The 15,329-nt window shown below is 42.7% G+C and overlaps 1 protein-coding gene and 1 pseudogene across 4 annotated transcripts in view; one reads left to right on the plus strand and one right to left on the minus strand.

Moving 5' to 3' along the window:
* The window catches only part of FARS2 (phenylalanyl-tRNA synthetase 2, mitochondrial), a 458,205-nt gene that overhangs the window by 39,968 nt on the left and 402,908 nt on the right, over positions 1 to 15,329 (plus strand). The gene's annotated exons all lie outside the window — the stretch shown is intronic.
* On the minus strand, positions 7,391 to 8,028 carry LOC101320831 (large ribosomal subunit protein mL48 pseudogene; annotated as a pseudogene).

Here is a 15,329-nt window from a genome sequence, read left to right on the forward strand (position 1 = left end):
ACTCTGCCTTGTTCAATTTCTCCCAACATTAGAGTGATGTTCCAAAATTATGCACATCTAGAATGAACTCACCCGTGTCTCTAAATTGACTATAATTGCTGTCCTGCCATGGTTGAGGTACTTGTGAGCTGTTTTTAGTCATAACGTTTGTGATAACAAATACATTTTTTTCTTCCAAATTTCTGGACACCAGCTGGGTGTCCTACAATTAAATTAAATTCTGTACTGACTACCTGGCGTTAGCTCAAACCCTGTAGGTGAAGGGCTAAGTCCCACCAGACTTCCCCTCCTTCAAATGCTTGTCACGATCTGGGTCTCCACCTGTACCTTTCACCAAGCAGCTGTATCTTTGGTTTCCATAACCCCCCGGCCTCAGGTTCAACTATTTGCTAGGTTGGCTCACAGAACTCAGAAAGTGCTTTACTCAGTATTACGGGTTTATGATGAAAGATATAACTCAGGAACAGCCAAATGGAAGAGCTGCGTAGGAGAATGTGTGGAAAGGGGGCAGGGTGGGAGAGTGGGACCTCTCCACCCTCCCACCACTGCGATGTGCTCACCACCCGTATGCTCTCCGAACCCCATAACTTAGAGATTATTATGGAGGTTTTATCATGCAGGCATGATTACAACAAGTACAGGGATATTGTGGGTTAGAAAACAAATCAGAAACGTGGCATCAAAGAAGTTTCATGTTCATTAACAGACCTCTTTGGATTATGCCTCCAGGCTCCCCCAGAGATATCTTCATTCATTAACTCTGATGAGGTCGTTAGATTTGAATAGTAAGAACATGTGAGCATGTGAACATATATACGTTGTAACTTCTGAAAGACTGTACAGATGTTAGCATTATTAGGTCAATACTGTTCGCTGATAATCTTATTAAAGACTGTCGAATATTTTTGGGACCATCATTTCTAATGAACTCTGAAGTTTTCAGGTATCTACCTCAGTCAGCCATCTTTGGATAAAAGATTTAATTTTCTCTCTTGTATTGTTTACTTGAATTAATCGTGGTGGTCTGCATTGTAATGTCTCCTCTTTCAGAGTGTCTTTATTAGACGGATGCGTTGTAGTCTTAAAGTGCTTTGTACGTAGATACTCAGAATGAGAGGTTAACTGGAGCCCATGTTTCATATCTTCTGGGAGCATTTAAATGGCTCTGCTTTCACCGTGTCCAGCCTGCCCTGCTGAACCTGTATTACTCCTTAGGATTCACTGAGCACAGAAAAGGGCTCAAAAAATAGTGCTGTCCTGGTGGCTGGGATTTCCTCTTATCTGACTCTGAAGGTTAACTTGACGGACGTTCATCTCTATGTTACTTTGACATCTTAGGACCAGGAGTGGAAGGTCAGATACAAGGACGTATGTAAGGGAGAGCTGGGGGTTAGTTGCCCCACTCCCACGTTGGTTGTTACTGGGTCACAGTAGGGTTGGGTCTAAAGGAAGTGTGAGATCACTATGGACAGAAATGGACCACAAAACAAGGTGTGGGGAATATTCCCTGTGGTCCAGGCGAATATCAGAACATTGGCTGCTTCTCAGGGCAGGTTCTACCCCTGTTCCTGGTCTTAAAGGGGGCGTTACTCTGAACCCATTGTCCACTGTTACCAGTGTAATTTGTGGTCTCAGAACTTGTGTGAGGATGTATGTGTGGTTCAGTGAAAGTCATGTACAATTTCTTCAGACCTTATGTGCCAGCTATTTGGCAAATGACTTTAAATGCATTATTTCATTTAGTTTTCACAGAAACTGTGAAATGGGTATTCTTCACCCCTATTTTTCAGACAAGAAACTAAAGTCCCGAGACGTAACATGATTTGTCAGGCTCCAGGTTAGGTTTGCAAAGTACTGGAGCCAGGAATCAAACCCAGGACTGCGTCACTCTGGTGACCGACGGACCCTGGGCACCTACTGTGTGGAGAGCCCTGGGCAGACACCAGAAATGCACAGAAAACTAAGCTGCCTCCACGTCAAGAAAGGTGACACATTGTCCTCATCAGAATGCTAAGGAGGTGCCAAAGTGACTTAATTAAAAGCACTGCATAAATGCATGACATTATACCAGGTTGGCAGTGGTTTCCTGCCAATATATGAAGTGCTAAGAATCAATGGGAAGAAATATATGGTTATAAAACAGAAATGAGCAGAGCATAGAAAGGCTAATTGAAAGCGTGGAATGTTAGAAAACCTGCAGATTTATTTATGTGAAGTTTGGAAGATGCTGCTCTAGCAGTTTCTGGCTGGTTTTGATGACTGATGATGTACCTGAAGTAGCTGAGCTACGCAGATTAACCAGCAGTGCTTTCTCCAAAAGCATGCTCCCTCAGAGAACCTTACTTTCGTGCACCTGAAGGGCACGCAGCTGTGTTACATTGGGTATAAGATGCCTTAGGGTCAGAGAGGAAACGCAAACAAAGGCAGTCTTATGTGGTTTCAACACCATTTATCAGTGTTCTGCCTGTGAGAGCCTGCCTGAGCTCATGGTGATAAAGTGTGAAGGGCAAGGGTGTGTCAGTGTTCACAGGGGAAGATGGTTCCAACTAGGACAAGGGATTAAAACCACAGTGGTTCAGTAATAAGGAATATAGGAGAGCAGATACTAGATTTGCTTTTATTCAGCAAAGTGAATAATTCTGAGTTGACTCAGTTCTCAGGTTTATAGGTTAAATCAAGAATGCTGTACTAACATTGAGTTTCTGATATGATTTTTAAAATTTAATCCAAAATACCTGGGTTTTTTTTGTTGTTGTTGTTTTGGGGTTTTTTTGGTATTAGTAACTTGTAAAATGTACCATTCTGCTCTTTTAATTGTCTAGGCATTTTCTTTCACCAAGTACTCTTTTGTTCTGTTTTGATGGAATTCTGTCAGTGAAATTAAAGAAAACTAAGCCATGTGCTTGGGAAGAGTCAATATTTAAGTGATGCTATGTATTTTGATTTTACTTGAAACAGGTGGGAAGGGAGAAGAAAGAAATTTGTGCATAGAACTCACCCATTGTGTGCCAGGCACCCTCTTAGATGCCATGTGTATACATATTGATATATTTATATGTCTATATAATGTTATCTCACTTTGCATAGCGTTTATAACCATTTTGCAGATGACAACATCGTGGTTTCAAGAGATTAAATGACTTGCTGGTTAAGACAGGTTTAGAATTTGAACCCAGGACTTTTTCTTTCAAAGCTCTTGTTTTTGTTGGTGTTTGCTGCTGTCTCCGTTTTGAAAAGACTGAATTGCAGTTATCGGAAGATTACGGAACACAGAGTGGTGAAGTCGTAGTGTTGCTTTCGATCCACTTGTTTTGAGCAACACGATCATATTAAGTAGATGTTTTCAAGAGGGTCCTAGAGTGAGTGTAGAAAATGTGTGAGGAGAGTTCTGCCTTGCTAGGTTCTGAGCCCTTTTTCAAGGATATGATCACCTAGAGTGGAGGAAGCTGCCTTTGTGGATTGCTGGCCTCTGCTTACAGTTGAGTTTTAGACATTTTTATCGGCAGCTGTCACTTGTGAAGCCGTGCTGTTGGGCGGCCGTTTCGCTTCACTTGTCTGACTGGCCCCTTGGCATTTTGACCATGCCCAGCGAGCTGTCAGACCAGCAGCACACCACCTAAGTGTCTTTTGTGACTTTGAACTCTGCCTTCGCTCATCTGGTCTGTGCACCATCTGCTGCGTCTTCCCTGATCCTTTCTGGCTCTCTAGACTTTACGCATCCATCACTGCCTATCCGCCCGGGCCCTCACCTCTCCCGTAGACGCGTCCCCCGTCATTCTCCGCGTTGGCTGCTCCTCCTCTCGCACGTCTGTGGGTTCTCTGGCTGTCCTCTAGTTGATCATACGCTCCTTTATAATGTATTTCTCTTTGTCACCGTGAATACTGCGGAGCTCTACCTTCATATATTTTAAACTCTTTGATGTCATGGATGGTGATTTGAGCAACAGTATTTTAGGACTTCAAAAAAAAACTCCTTACAAAGTATTTCATGTGACTTCATTTTAGTAACCTCTTTGGCAATACAGGCGTAAAATAGTTTGATCATGCACGGTGTCACAAAGAGTGCAGGGAGCCTGACACTTATACATCGTTGGTGGGACTCCTAACCAGTGCACTCCCGTTGGGGACATCCATTTGGCCCTATCTGTTCAAGTTTAAGATGCATAAACCATTTGACCGTGCAATTCAGCTTTTAGGAGTTGATCCTAAAAATGCTTTTATGTATATGCAAACATGTGAACAAGGGTGTTGTTTATAGATTTATTCATTTTAGCAAGAAATTGGAAAAATTTAAATGTTCAATAGGGAAATGGCTAAATACATTGTGGGGCTTTCATATGATGGAATACCCTGCACCTTGTAAAAGAATGAAGTAGATCTATGTGCGCTACTGGACTTCTATGGAGTATCTTCTGTATAAATTAACTGACAAGAATAAGGTGCAGAACAGATGCTAACATTTGCATAAAAATTAAGTCTGTGGGGTTGGGGGTATATGTGTGTGTATAGATGCATACAGTTGTATAGCATGGAAACTTGCTTATAGGGCGGTCCAGGAGGCAGTAGAAGTTTGTTCTTCACTGCTTACCCTTTCATAACATTTGAATGTTATTATTATGTATGATTTTTCTATGAAAAACATTAGATTACTTTTTTATTTATAAATTTATTTATTTATTTTTGGGTGCGTTGGGTCTTCGTTTCTGTGCGAGGGCTTTCACCAGTTACGGCGAGCGGGGGCCACTCTTCATCGCGGTGCGCGGGCCCCTCACTGTCGCGGCCTCTCTTGTTGCGGAGCACAGACTCCAGACGCGCAGGCTCAGTAGTTGTGGCTCATGGGCCTGGTTGCTCTGCTGCATGTGGGATCTTCCCAGACTAGGGCTCGAACCCGTGTCCCCTGCATTGACAGGCAGATTCTCAACCACTGTGCCACCAGGGAAGCCCTTAGATTAATTTTTTTAAAGTCTGGTAGTACAGCTTAAAATTCCCAAGTCTATTGACTTAACAGTAGATGAGATAATGTGTATATAGAGCTTAGCATAGTTCCAGATATAATAATGGGTTTTCAGTAAATTAGCATGAGTGGTGGCCATGGCAGAGATGGCGGTGGAGTAGTATGAGGATGTCAGAACTTTACGCCGAAGAACCCCTTGTGACAGAGAACAGCTAATGTTTCATCCCCCCATCTCTGCCTCACCTGGGCATTTGAGTTGTCTTAAAGAGGTGGTCTAAAGTATGAAGTAGTGTATAGTTCTGGTGCTTTGGTTTAAAAGATAAAGTTAAAAAATGTTTTTCTTTGTTCTTTTCTGTATTTCCGTGTTTGTTTTTTAACATAAAATAATTGTGTATCTTTTAATATCAGAGAAAAAAATTAAAAACTAATGTATCTCCTCAGGGTAAAAGCAATTATTCAGTCAAACTTTGCAGTCTTGACAGATGAGCCGTGTCATCTTGTGGTGTGGAACCTTGTCCACTGCCATCTAGCTCCGGCTGTGTATAACCCCTGTTTCCAGAAGAGGCTTTCTCTCTATAAATTAAGGTTAGGATCTGATGTTGCCTTTTGATGATTTCCATCACGATTTAGTGATTTCCGTGAAGTCGTTGGAACGGAAGTCTGCTTCTGAGTCACGTGCCATCTGTTGCCTCTTGACCTGTGGGAACATCAGTCCCCAGCACGTGTGACTGTCAGGTGTGGTTGTCAGGAATTCCTGCTTCCAATTCAGCGTCCTCATCTCGGGTCCTCATCTCGGGTCTTTATTGCTGTCAGTGACTCACACATTTGCAAATTCCTTGTCCATTTCACTTCTGCCCCATCTGATCCTTTGTGAGGACCAAGGCCAGAGAGAGGAACAGGTGCTCTCCTGGAAACCGTGGCCAAGGGTAGTGGGAATAACAAGGAGGGAGAGATCCACGGGTGACCTGCAGGGAGACCACGTGCAGTGCTTTGTGTCCACGTTTCTTCTTCAGAGTGTTGCAGCTTTCTGGTTTGATGGGCTGTATTCATAAGACTATTAATAGATGGGTTTTTAAGCTTTGTGTCCCATAGTTAGGTATTGATGTTATTTTTTTTGACCAGTATTAAAAATCTAGAATTGATTTAATTAAATGCACATATGTCATTCAGATAGAAATGATTTCAAACCCTGCTGCTTCTTTTTTTTTTTCTGTTCCAATAAACCTTTGTTTGCAAAAACAGGCAATGGGGTTTGGGAACTGGATAGAGGTTTCACAACACTGCAAATGCATTATATACCACTGAATTATTCACTTTAAAATGGTTCGTTTTGTGACATATGAATTTCACCTCAATAAATTATTATTATTATTTTAAAAAAATTATTTATTTATTTTTGGCTGCGTTGGGTCTTCGTTGCTGTGCGCGGGCTCTCTCTAGTTGCTGCGAGCGGGGTCTGCTCTTCTTTGCGGCGCGCGGGCTTATTGCAGTGGCTTCACTTGTTGCTGAGCATGGGCTCTAGGTGTGTGGGCTTCAGTAGTTGTGGCTCGCGGGCTCTAGAGCACAGGCTCAGTAGTTGTGGCTCACGGGCTCTTAGAGCGCAGGCTCAGTAGTTGTGGCGCACGGGCTTAGTTGCTCCGCAGCATGTGGGAATCTTCCTGGACCAGGGCTCGAACCCATGTCCCCTGCATTGGCAGGTGGATTCTTAACCACTGCGCCACCAGGGAAGCCCCAATAAATTATTTTTAAAAAGCAAATAGGCAGTTGATGGGATTTGGCTCACAAGTAGTAGTTTTCTGACGCGTGACCAAGATCGAGCTTTAATTCTTTGCTTCAACTCATTCCAGGCAACCCTAATTTGCAGTTCTGTAACATCTACCTGCATACTTATGACAGGTCACTCACTACCCCACAAGGTACTTTTTTTTCCACTTATGGACAGACCCTGATCCTATCTGGAGGGTTTTTTCATATACAAAATATCCCTCCCTATGCCTTCTATCCACAGAGGGTTTACTTATGTTATGATTGTCTCCTTCACTAAAGGAACTCCATGCTAGGTTGATTTAAAGGATGAGTTCACTCGGATTGGGAAATACTGGAGGGGAACATGCTTATGTGCTAAAGCACCAGGCAAAGAGAAACTGAATCCCTTAGTTAAAGATACTCGACAGCATGGAGTGACTTCTCTCATACACACACACGTCCATCATCAGCAGATTTTTATTAGATGGAAGATACCTAGGTCTGGCTCAAAGGAACGTGGTGACAATTGGCAAGCACTCCTCCACAGAGCAGAGGAGGCACTCCTGGCTGTGGAGATGGGTACTTACGATATTGAGGGTCAGGGTCTCCTGCTTGACTTTGGCCACCTAGGAAGCTCTTCCCCTTGGCACTCATTATCACCAGTGCTGGCATGAAAGGGTCTGCAGTGCGTTAGTTCAACTTGGCTAACAGTTCTTCCTGTTCTGGCTGGGCTTTGAACCTTCCCTTGAAGTCTTCTTCAGTGTGCTCCCTCACTGACAGTTTGACTCCTTCAGGACGATTGCTTTGGATTATTTCCAAGAAAATCTCTGCAAATGTAGCACTCAAACCACTGATCTGAACCACTCACGCATGGGTGGTAAGAACTGAGTCCAGGAGCATTTTGCTGCCTTGGTTCTGCAACCGCAACACCTCCATGGTTTTGGTGGGCCTCGCATAACTTTCCTCGACTTTAATGGAGAGATGGTTGCAGAGGTTGTGAACATATTGGGCATAACTCTCTGCCAGGGCCATATCATATGCAGTCAGGTGAATGTTTCAAACCCCATATTCATCATCTGTCCCCGAATTAATAGGTCTCACTTCCACTTTCCCCTCTTCTTCTTGGGCTCTTGTGCTTTAACTAGGTGCTTGCATCTTCCAATGCCGCGCGTGGGCTGTGACCTGTAGTGCCGACTGGTGCTCAGATGAATGCCACCTGCAGAACAGATGGGATTCTCTCTTGAAGTTCTGAACCTCAAGAGGGAAAAGACTTACTTAAAAATGGTGTCATTCCTCAGACACAGCGCCTTTCCCAGAGCTCCATTCATCCTTCGCTGCTGCGCAGCCTGTAATTGTGCCAGCTGAAGATCGGCCCAAGCAGCCGCGACCCCTGGGCGTCCGGAAACCAATCCTGCTTCTTTTGAACAGACGTTCTTAGGTGAAAGTCAACATGTTCCTGAGCAATTAGAAATTATGATGTAAATCATTTTTCTTTAATATTTTAGCAATGCTTTTAGGTGACATACAGTTACATTGGGTGATTCGATGTGTAGAACTGTCATGAATTAGTTTTTCACTATTACTACCAGAGATTTAAGTTTATGGGGAAATTGGGTGACCAGTCATCAAAGCAAATATAATATTTAACAAAGTAGAAGGTAAAAAAATTTAACACTTGGGATGTAAACACAGACTAATTTTTAGTTAGTCTCGTTGTCGAATAGTAAGTGGTGGTACTTTTATATACAGTGAGTGTAGTCACCAGAGGTTGCCTAGGCATTTAGCTCCATTCTTTTCATACCTTTGGGACAGGTGTTTTGCCTTTTGCAGAGAAGAGAGAGACAGGAGATTTTATTGTTCGGACTGTGCTGAACTCAGAGGTGCTGTCCCCGCTTGCTGAGTGTCCTTCTAGAGCAGATCTAGGGAAGCAGTGGGCCTGCTGCTTCAGCACAGCTCTTGTGAGACTTAATATGAAAAAATTACAGAGGTGTAAATGTAGTTGAACCATTAATTTTCAACTTTTTTTCCCTATCATGTTTCTTTTTATTGTCAGCTAAAAATTGTCACTCACCATCTGCTTCTATAAGAATGAAGTCACTGGCCACTACAGTCGCTGACCTTCATCGCCCCCTGAAAGGAGTTCAGGGTGGAGATCAGGAATGAGGCCCTCTGTGCTCTGGGGAAACTGGCAGAACAGGTATTCAGAGAGTTAGATCTTTCCAGAAGAAGAGTTTATGAGCCCAATTCTTGCATCTCTTCGTATCTAGAAAAGCACTAACATCACTAACGGAGACGTGTGCTCCTCGTGACCAGCAGCAACCTTCTGCCGAACTGTGTGCTCAACTGCACGCACCCCCTTCACCAAAATCACACATATCCTGACTTCCCCCCTACCTCTTTGGAGCAGTTCCTCAGAGCTCTCGGAGAGGCTGTCTCCTGGGCTATAGTCCTCATTTTGCCCCAAATGAAACTTAACTCACAGCTCTCACGTTGTGCATTTTTTTTTCAGTCGACTTTATTTATCAGATACTATTTCCTTTGGGATTAAAACAACACAAAAGGTAAGGTTGTTTTGGTAAGAAAGCTCACAGTGGAGGAAAAATATCTTCGTTCTAAATATATCATTCTCAAGATATACTGATAAAATAAGATGCACTTTTTCTCTGAAAGAACAAAGACGTGGCAGTTGATGGTTTTTAAAAGTCTCAGAGACTTTATTTCATACCCGTGTAACTGGAAGCTGGGAGTCTTTTCAAAGTGTTTCTCAAACCAAAGATATTTCTTTGTGTGTATGACATCTCATAAATCTATGGGCAGATAAACTATTTTCAAAAGCCCAGATTTGTTTTTGAAATAAAATATATGCTTGTGTTTCCCAGATCTGTATTTAAAATGATGCGAAGAGCTCTTTATATGGTGTCAGATGCGGAAAAACCATCAGCATTTCAAAGAGCTGATATTCTGTACCAGAGCTCAAGTAAACAGGGGCGGACTCTGTCATTCAGTGCAGAAATGTTTCCCAATTGTTTTTTAACCTTTCAAAGTTTTTGATATTTGTAAATATCAAAAGTCTTACATTTTCGTGGGGTCAAATATATTTATCTTTCATTTATTTTATTTACTTGTTTAACAGTCATTCCTAACCACAGATCATTTGAAAAATTACCAATATTTCTTCCGTTTTTTAAAAACAATTCTTTAAAAAAATTCTTTTTTTTTTTGAAAATTCTTCTTAAACATAATAGAACTCTCTACAGTCTATTGTGGCACATGGGATGAAGTGAAGATCAGATCATTTTTATCCCAACTACTTAATCAATTTGTTAACACTGTTTCTTATATGTGCTATTTCTATTGATACATTGGTTAATGAGAATATATATTAAGTTTTCAAATATCTCAGAATCTATTTGCTCTGTCAGTTTTTGTGCCAGTTTTCATTATTGTTGTTTTCTTCTTATTTTTCAAAAATTCCTAGCTTCTGTCACTTGTTTAATTTTTCAAATGAACTTGGGGATTATTTTTAAAGTCTTTTTCCTAACCATCCCCCTCCCCCTGTAGAAATTTCTATTGGGAATTACATTAAAATAGTTTGAGTGGAGCTGGCATTATACATTCAGTCTTTCATACATACAAGGCAGATCTCTGTTTATTCTGCTCTTCTTTCCTGGTTCTTTGTAAATTTTGATAATTTGCTTCAAACAGGCCCCTCTCTATATTTGTTATTATAGAAGATGTTTTTCTCCAGATAGATTTATTTCCTGTTGGTCATTGTTGGGATTGAAAAATGCTATTGATTTCTAAAATTTTAAAATTCACTCCCTTCACCAAACTATTACCTGTTCTGATAGTTATCAGTCAGCTCATTTGAGCTTTCTAGATACACAGCTGTGTTGTAGCCAATAATACTATGGTTTCTTCCTTCTAGCAGTCATGCTCCATTGCTTTGTGTCTTATGTTCTTTTATGGGCTAAAATCCTAAAATTAAAAAAAAATGATCGCTTGTAAAGTACCTGTTCTCTGTTGGAAATGATTTTGTAAGTTACCTAGGGAATGCAGGTATTTATTTATTGTGTAGAAAGGTTTTTGGAAATCAACACATTTCCTTGTTTTGAATCAGTGGTATCTGTTCCTATTTTTGGTAGAATAAGTACAACTTTAGGGAAAACTTGTTAAAATAGAAGCCTTGGAAACTTATTTAAAGCAGATTTTTAAATAGATTACTGTATATTCTTTTTATTTTTCTAGGTGAAAGCTTGGTGATACTGGGAAACCGAAATTCAGAGTTAAAAAATAATGATTTCAGTGGTTCTAAACTAAAATCCAGCTTTTATGGGTAACTGTTTTAATAGACATATTGGTAATTTTGTAGCTCAAATTTTGCTTCTGTCAGTAATAGTACTGCCTATAATCAGTAGACTAGATTGTTGATACTGTTGGAAGTAAGGAGTGATCAGTGCTAGTTTTGTAAGGGGTAGAGCACAAACTAGTGATGTAGAGTTTGATGCTGTCTTATCTTTTCTTTTTTTTTTTCAAGGAACTGGCTACCCTGTCTTGATAAATGCTTCTGTAGTAAGCTGTTTGTACACCTAGTGAACAAACCCATGGTTTCCTTCTCTGTATTTGAGTAACTGGAATGTTCTTTTGTTTTTTCTTTTAAATTTTTGGCTGCATGGGGTTTTCATTGCTGTGTGCGGGCTTCCTCTGGTTGCGGTGAGCGGGGGCTACTCTTTGTTGCCGTGCGTGGCTTCTCTTGTTGCGGAGCGCTGGCTCTAGGCGCACGGGCTTCAGTTGTGGCACGCAGGCTCAGTAGTTGTGGCGCATGGGCTTAGTTGCTCTGCGGCATGTGGGATCTTCCCGGACCAGGGCTCGAACCCGTGTCCCCTAAATTGGCAGGTGGATTCTTAACCACTGAGCCGCCAGGGAAGCCCTGGAATGTTCTTCTGATGCCAGTTTTCATGTCATATTTCTGTGATCTTCTTTAAGTTTTCTATCACTTCCCCTTATCGCCTGGACAAGCTTTAGGTATTGTGGTCTTGGTGTCTGCGATTCTTTACATTTTTCCCTCTTAGCTTTGCATGCTGAGTTAATCAGTTTATATCCTATAACTGTCCGGTTGACTGTGAGGCATCACTTTTATACACTTATTATGTCCATCTTTGTCTCACTTGCATTGTATCAGCACTTACAGGTTTCCATCTCCGCTCATTTTTAGAAACAAATATTAGTAAATATGATGCAATATTTAAATAATTGCACAAATAAATGTTGCTTGGAAACATGGAACTGTTGCTTGCTGTGCTTTACTTGATGAAGTAGTGGGATATGTGTGTCCATCAACTGATGCATGGAAGTCTCGGGGAGGCTCAGGACAGGTGGTTTGAGCATATCCCTTTTCAATGTTTGACAGTGCTGGTTGCCTGAAAGTCATGCTGTAAAGTGCTGGAGTGCCCGTCAAGAATGTCGTGATCTCTGTTAAGCTGAACCTTTTCTGGGTCTCAGTTTTCTCTTCTGCAAGATGACCAAGCTGGTCTTTATGATCTTTAAGGTTCTTTCCAATGTGATACTGTGATTCTACTTGGGCCATTCAGGTCCTTTCACAGAAATTGAGTATTCTTATACAGATGTAATAAAAGAAAAAATTTAAAAAACCAAGTTTATTTTATCTATCCCTTTTTTTTTCCAGCCCAGTACAGATAAGAAACTGGTAGTTATTACTGTTTATGTTCTGCCTTTCTCTTACCTCAAATAATTGAAGGTAGCTTGCAACAAGGATACAAATTTATGGTAGAATGTAAAAATAAAGAGGACCAAGCAGGGAAATAGAAATTAAAGTGGAAAGGAACCATCTAGAAAGATGGCAGGCCTGTTGACCATGAGGGCCTGCAGGTGCTGAGGGTGTCGGCAGGTAGAGAGAGGCAGGTCGGTCCCAGGGAGCGGGCGAGCTTGTGGGCAGGGTGCTGGTCGTGGACCATGTCTGGAGCCAGTGTCACGGAAGCCACTGTGTTTCAGTTTATCTGTGTCTGCGGTCGTGATTCTGAAAGGCCGCCGCCTCTGCTCCCCGTGGAGAGCCTGGCTGCAGCTGCAGGCACAGACCTCGCTCCCCGTGGGCAGTGCTGGCTCCCCATCCCCTTGTTGCCCCGGGGAGGGCACTGGAGATCCAGGCAGTAAAGGGCGAAGGAGACGTCGCCAGCCTGGAGGGGCAACGACAGGGATTTGTGACATCATGGGGCCTGGAAGGAGAGCCTCCGGGTGGGTGACAAACCTCCTCCTCTGTTCAGGGCGGCCATCTGGCCTTCCCTCGTATCTCGAGTAGCCCGTGGTGCCCTCTGGAACGCGCTCCGCCTCGCTGTCTGCTGGGCAGCAGGGCCCGGCGTCGGCTGCGAGCTGGTGGCATAGGAGGGGCCCGGGTTTCGAGTGACCACTCAGGAGGCCTCCGCGTCTCCCCGCGGCCTCCATCTGTGTCGAGGGACGTGTTGCGCCAAAGGGTGGACTCTGCTCAACCTGCCGGAAGCAGTGCAGTGAGGCTGGTCGTGGTCTGACGGTGGAAGTTCATCCATTCTCCAAGTCACTGGAAGCCTGTGGGCTCTGGATTAGACCTGGGCTTCTGACTCTCGCCAGGACTCCTTCTTCCTGTGTAGAGCCTCATCTTCCTTTTCTACAAAATATCCTTCTTGAGTTGTGCTGATGACTAGTCGAGGTGTTATCTGTGCAGGGCCCTGTTAGTGACTCAAGCAGTGATAGTCATCATAATGTCATTGTGATTATTCCTTTTATTATTCATCTGTTCTCCCACCAGACCTTTTGCAAGAGGTGTCAGTAAAACAATAAGCAGCCTTCAGAGATGTTTTTCTTTGATCTGCTGTACAGGTGAAAACTCTTTAAGGCAAGCTGCTATTTTGATATTTGAAGGATATCAGAAAGACCCAGGACTGTGGAGACTGGAAGACTGCTAGTTTCCGGGAGTATGTTTGTCAGGGGGCTCCTTCCCTCCAGGCAGGGAGGCCTGTTGGCCCCTGTACTCCGGAAGGTCCACGCCCGGGCTCCTCTCAGTAGCAGTGTGCCCGCAGCTTCTCAGACACACACGTGTAGACGAGGTTCACGTGTTCCTCATTCAGAGCAGGTGACAGAGATTCAGAGAGGAGAGGAATTTCAGCTTAGTGTTTGAATGTTGTGTTTGAGAGGAACAGACAATTAAATGCTGTAAAGTGGCACAGGAAAGTGGCCTGAACTTTAAGAATGTTCCTTTTCCTCCGCTCTCCCACTTCACCCTGAGATTTTCACATTTATATTAATTATCTCCACGGCTCATGAGGTCATACAGTAGAATCTGAATTTGAAATAAACGTCAAAATCAGACCGATCATCTTCACAGGCGGCTATGAAGAAAATGTGCTTCTGTGGCTGAAGCATTTTGTCATATGAAGCTCAGACCTTATTTTTCAAATACCTTGTCACCAAAATAACTAGGACATCACATTAAAGACTCTGAAGGGTGTTGGGATTGTGGCAGGACGTGGCCATGTGGAAGGGTGCGCCGTGGACTGGCCGCCCCTGGGCTGGTCCGCCTCCTGCTGGCTCTGGGGATGGCCTGTCACCTGTTCACTTCTGTGAGTGTACAGAGGAGGCACCACTGTGCACATTTACTCAGCCATTCCTGAAAACGGTAATGGTACTTAGTTACTCACTCAGGCTCACGGTGCTTGTGCAGATAAAATTCATTACCACCCCCAGCAATGATTTTCTGTTTGTGTGTGTGTGTGTTTCTTTACATCGTTGGGGTCCTTAGAACTATTTTGCATGAAATGCCAGTTTATAAGATACGTAGAAGTAAATGCTGTGGTACCATTAGGGCCTACACCCCGCTTTCCTGAATTTTCACCCCGAGCCTCTTGCATAGAGCCACAGGATTTGAAAGCTAGACCCATACTCTTGTGTGCACCATTGTATTCTTGATCTAATCCCAGTTTTACTTTTTTCTCACTTTTTCATTTCATTTTGAAAAATTTCAAGCATACAGTACAATTGGAAAAATTTTTACAAGGAATTTCTGAATAGCCATCACCTGGGTTCTTACCATTAACCTGTTAATAACACTCACGTTGCCACATAATCATCTGTCCCTCTGTCCATCCAACAGCACATCTTTTTTGGTGTGATAGATTTCAAAGTAAGTTGCAGACTTTTCCTTAGATGCATATCATTAGCACAATCCTCTTTTTAAGGTAAAATTTACATACAGTGAAATGCACAGGTCTTAAGTATACCATTCATTCATTGAGTTCTGACAGATGGATACACCTGTGTAATTCAAACTCCCTATCAAGATGCAAAACACTACGAATGCCCCAAAAAGCTTCCTCATGCTCCTTTCAAAGATTAATTTCCACCTCCACCCTCCAAAGGAAGGCACTGTTTTGAATTTTTTCTACTGTAGACTAGTTTTATCAGTTATACTACTTTACATAAAGGGAAGCATTCAGGATGTTCTCTTTTGTGACTGGTTTCTTTCACTCATCATCATGTTTCTGAGATGCACCTATGTTATTGTGTGTATAGTAGGGGTGTGTGTGTGTGTGTGTGTGTGTGTGTGTGTGTGTGTGTGTGTGTGTGTGTGTGTGTGTAATGG

The sequence above is a fragment of the Tursiops truncatus genome, chromosome 10, assembly GCF_011762595.2.
Source record: "Tursiops truncatus isolate mTurTru1 chromosome 10, mTurTru1.mat.Y, whole genome shotgun sequence".
NCBI lineage: Eukaryota > Metazoa > Chordata > Mammalia > Artiodactyla > Delphinidae > Tursiops > Tursiops truncatus.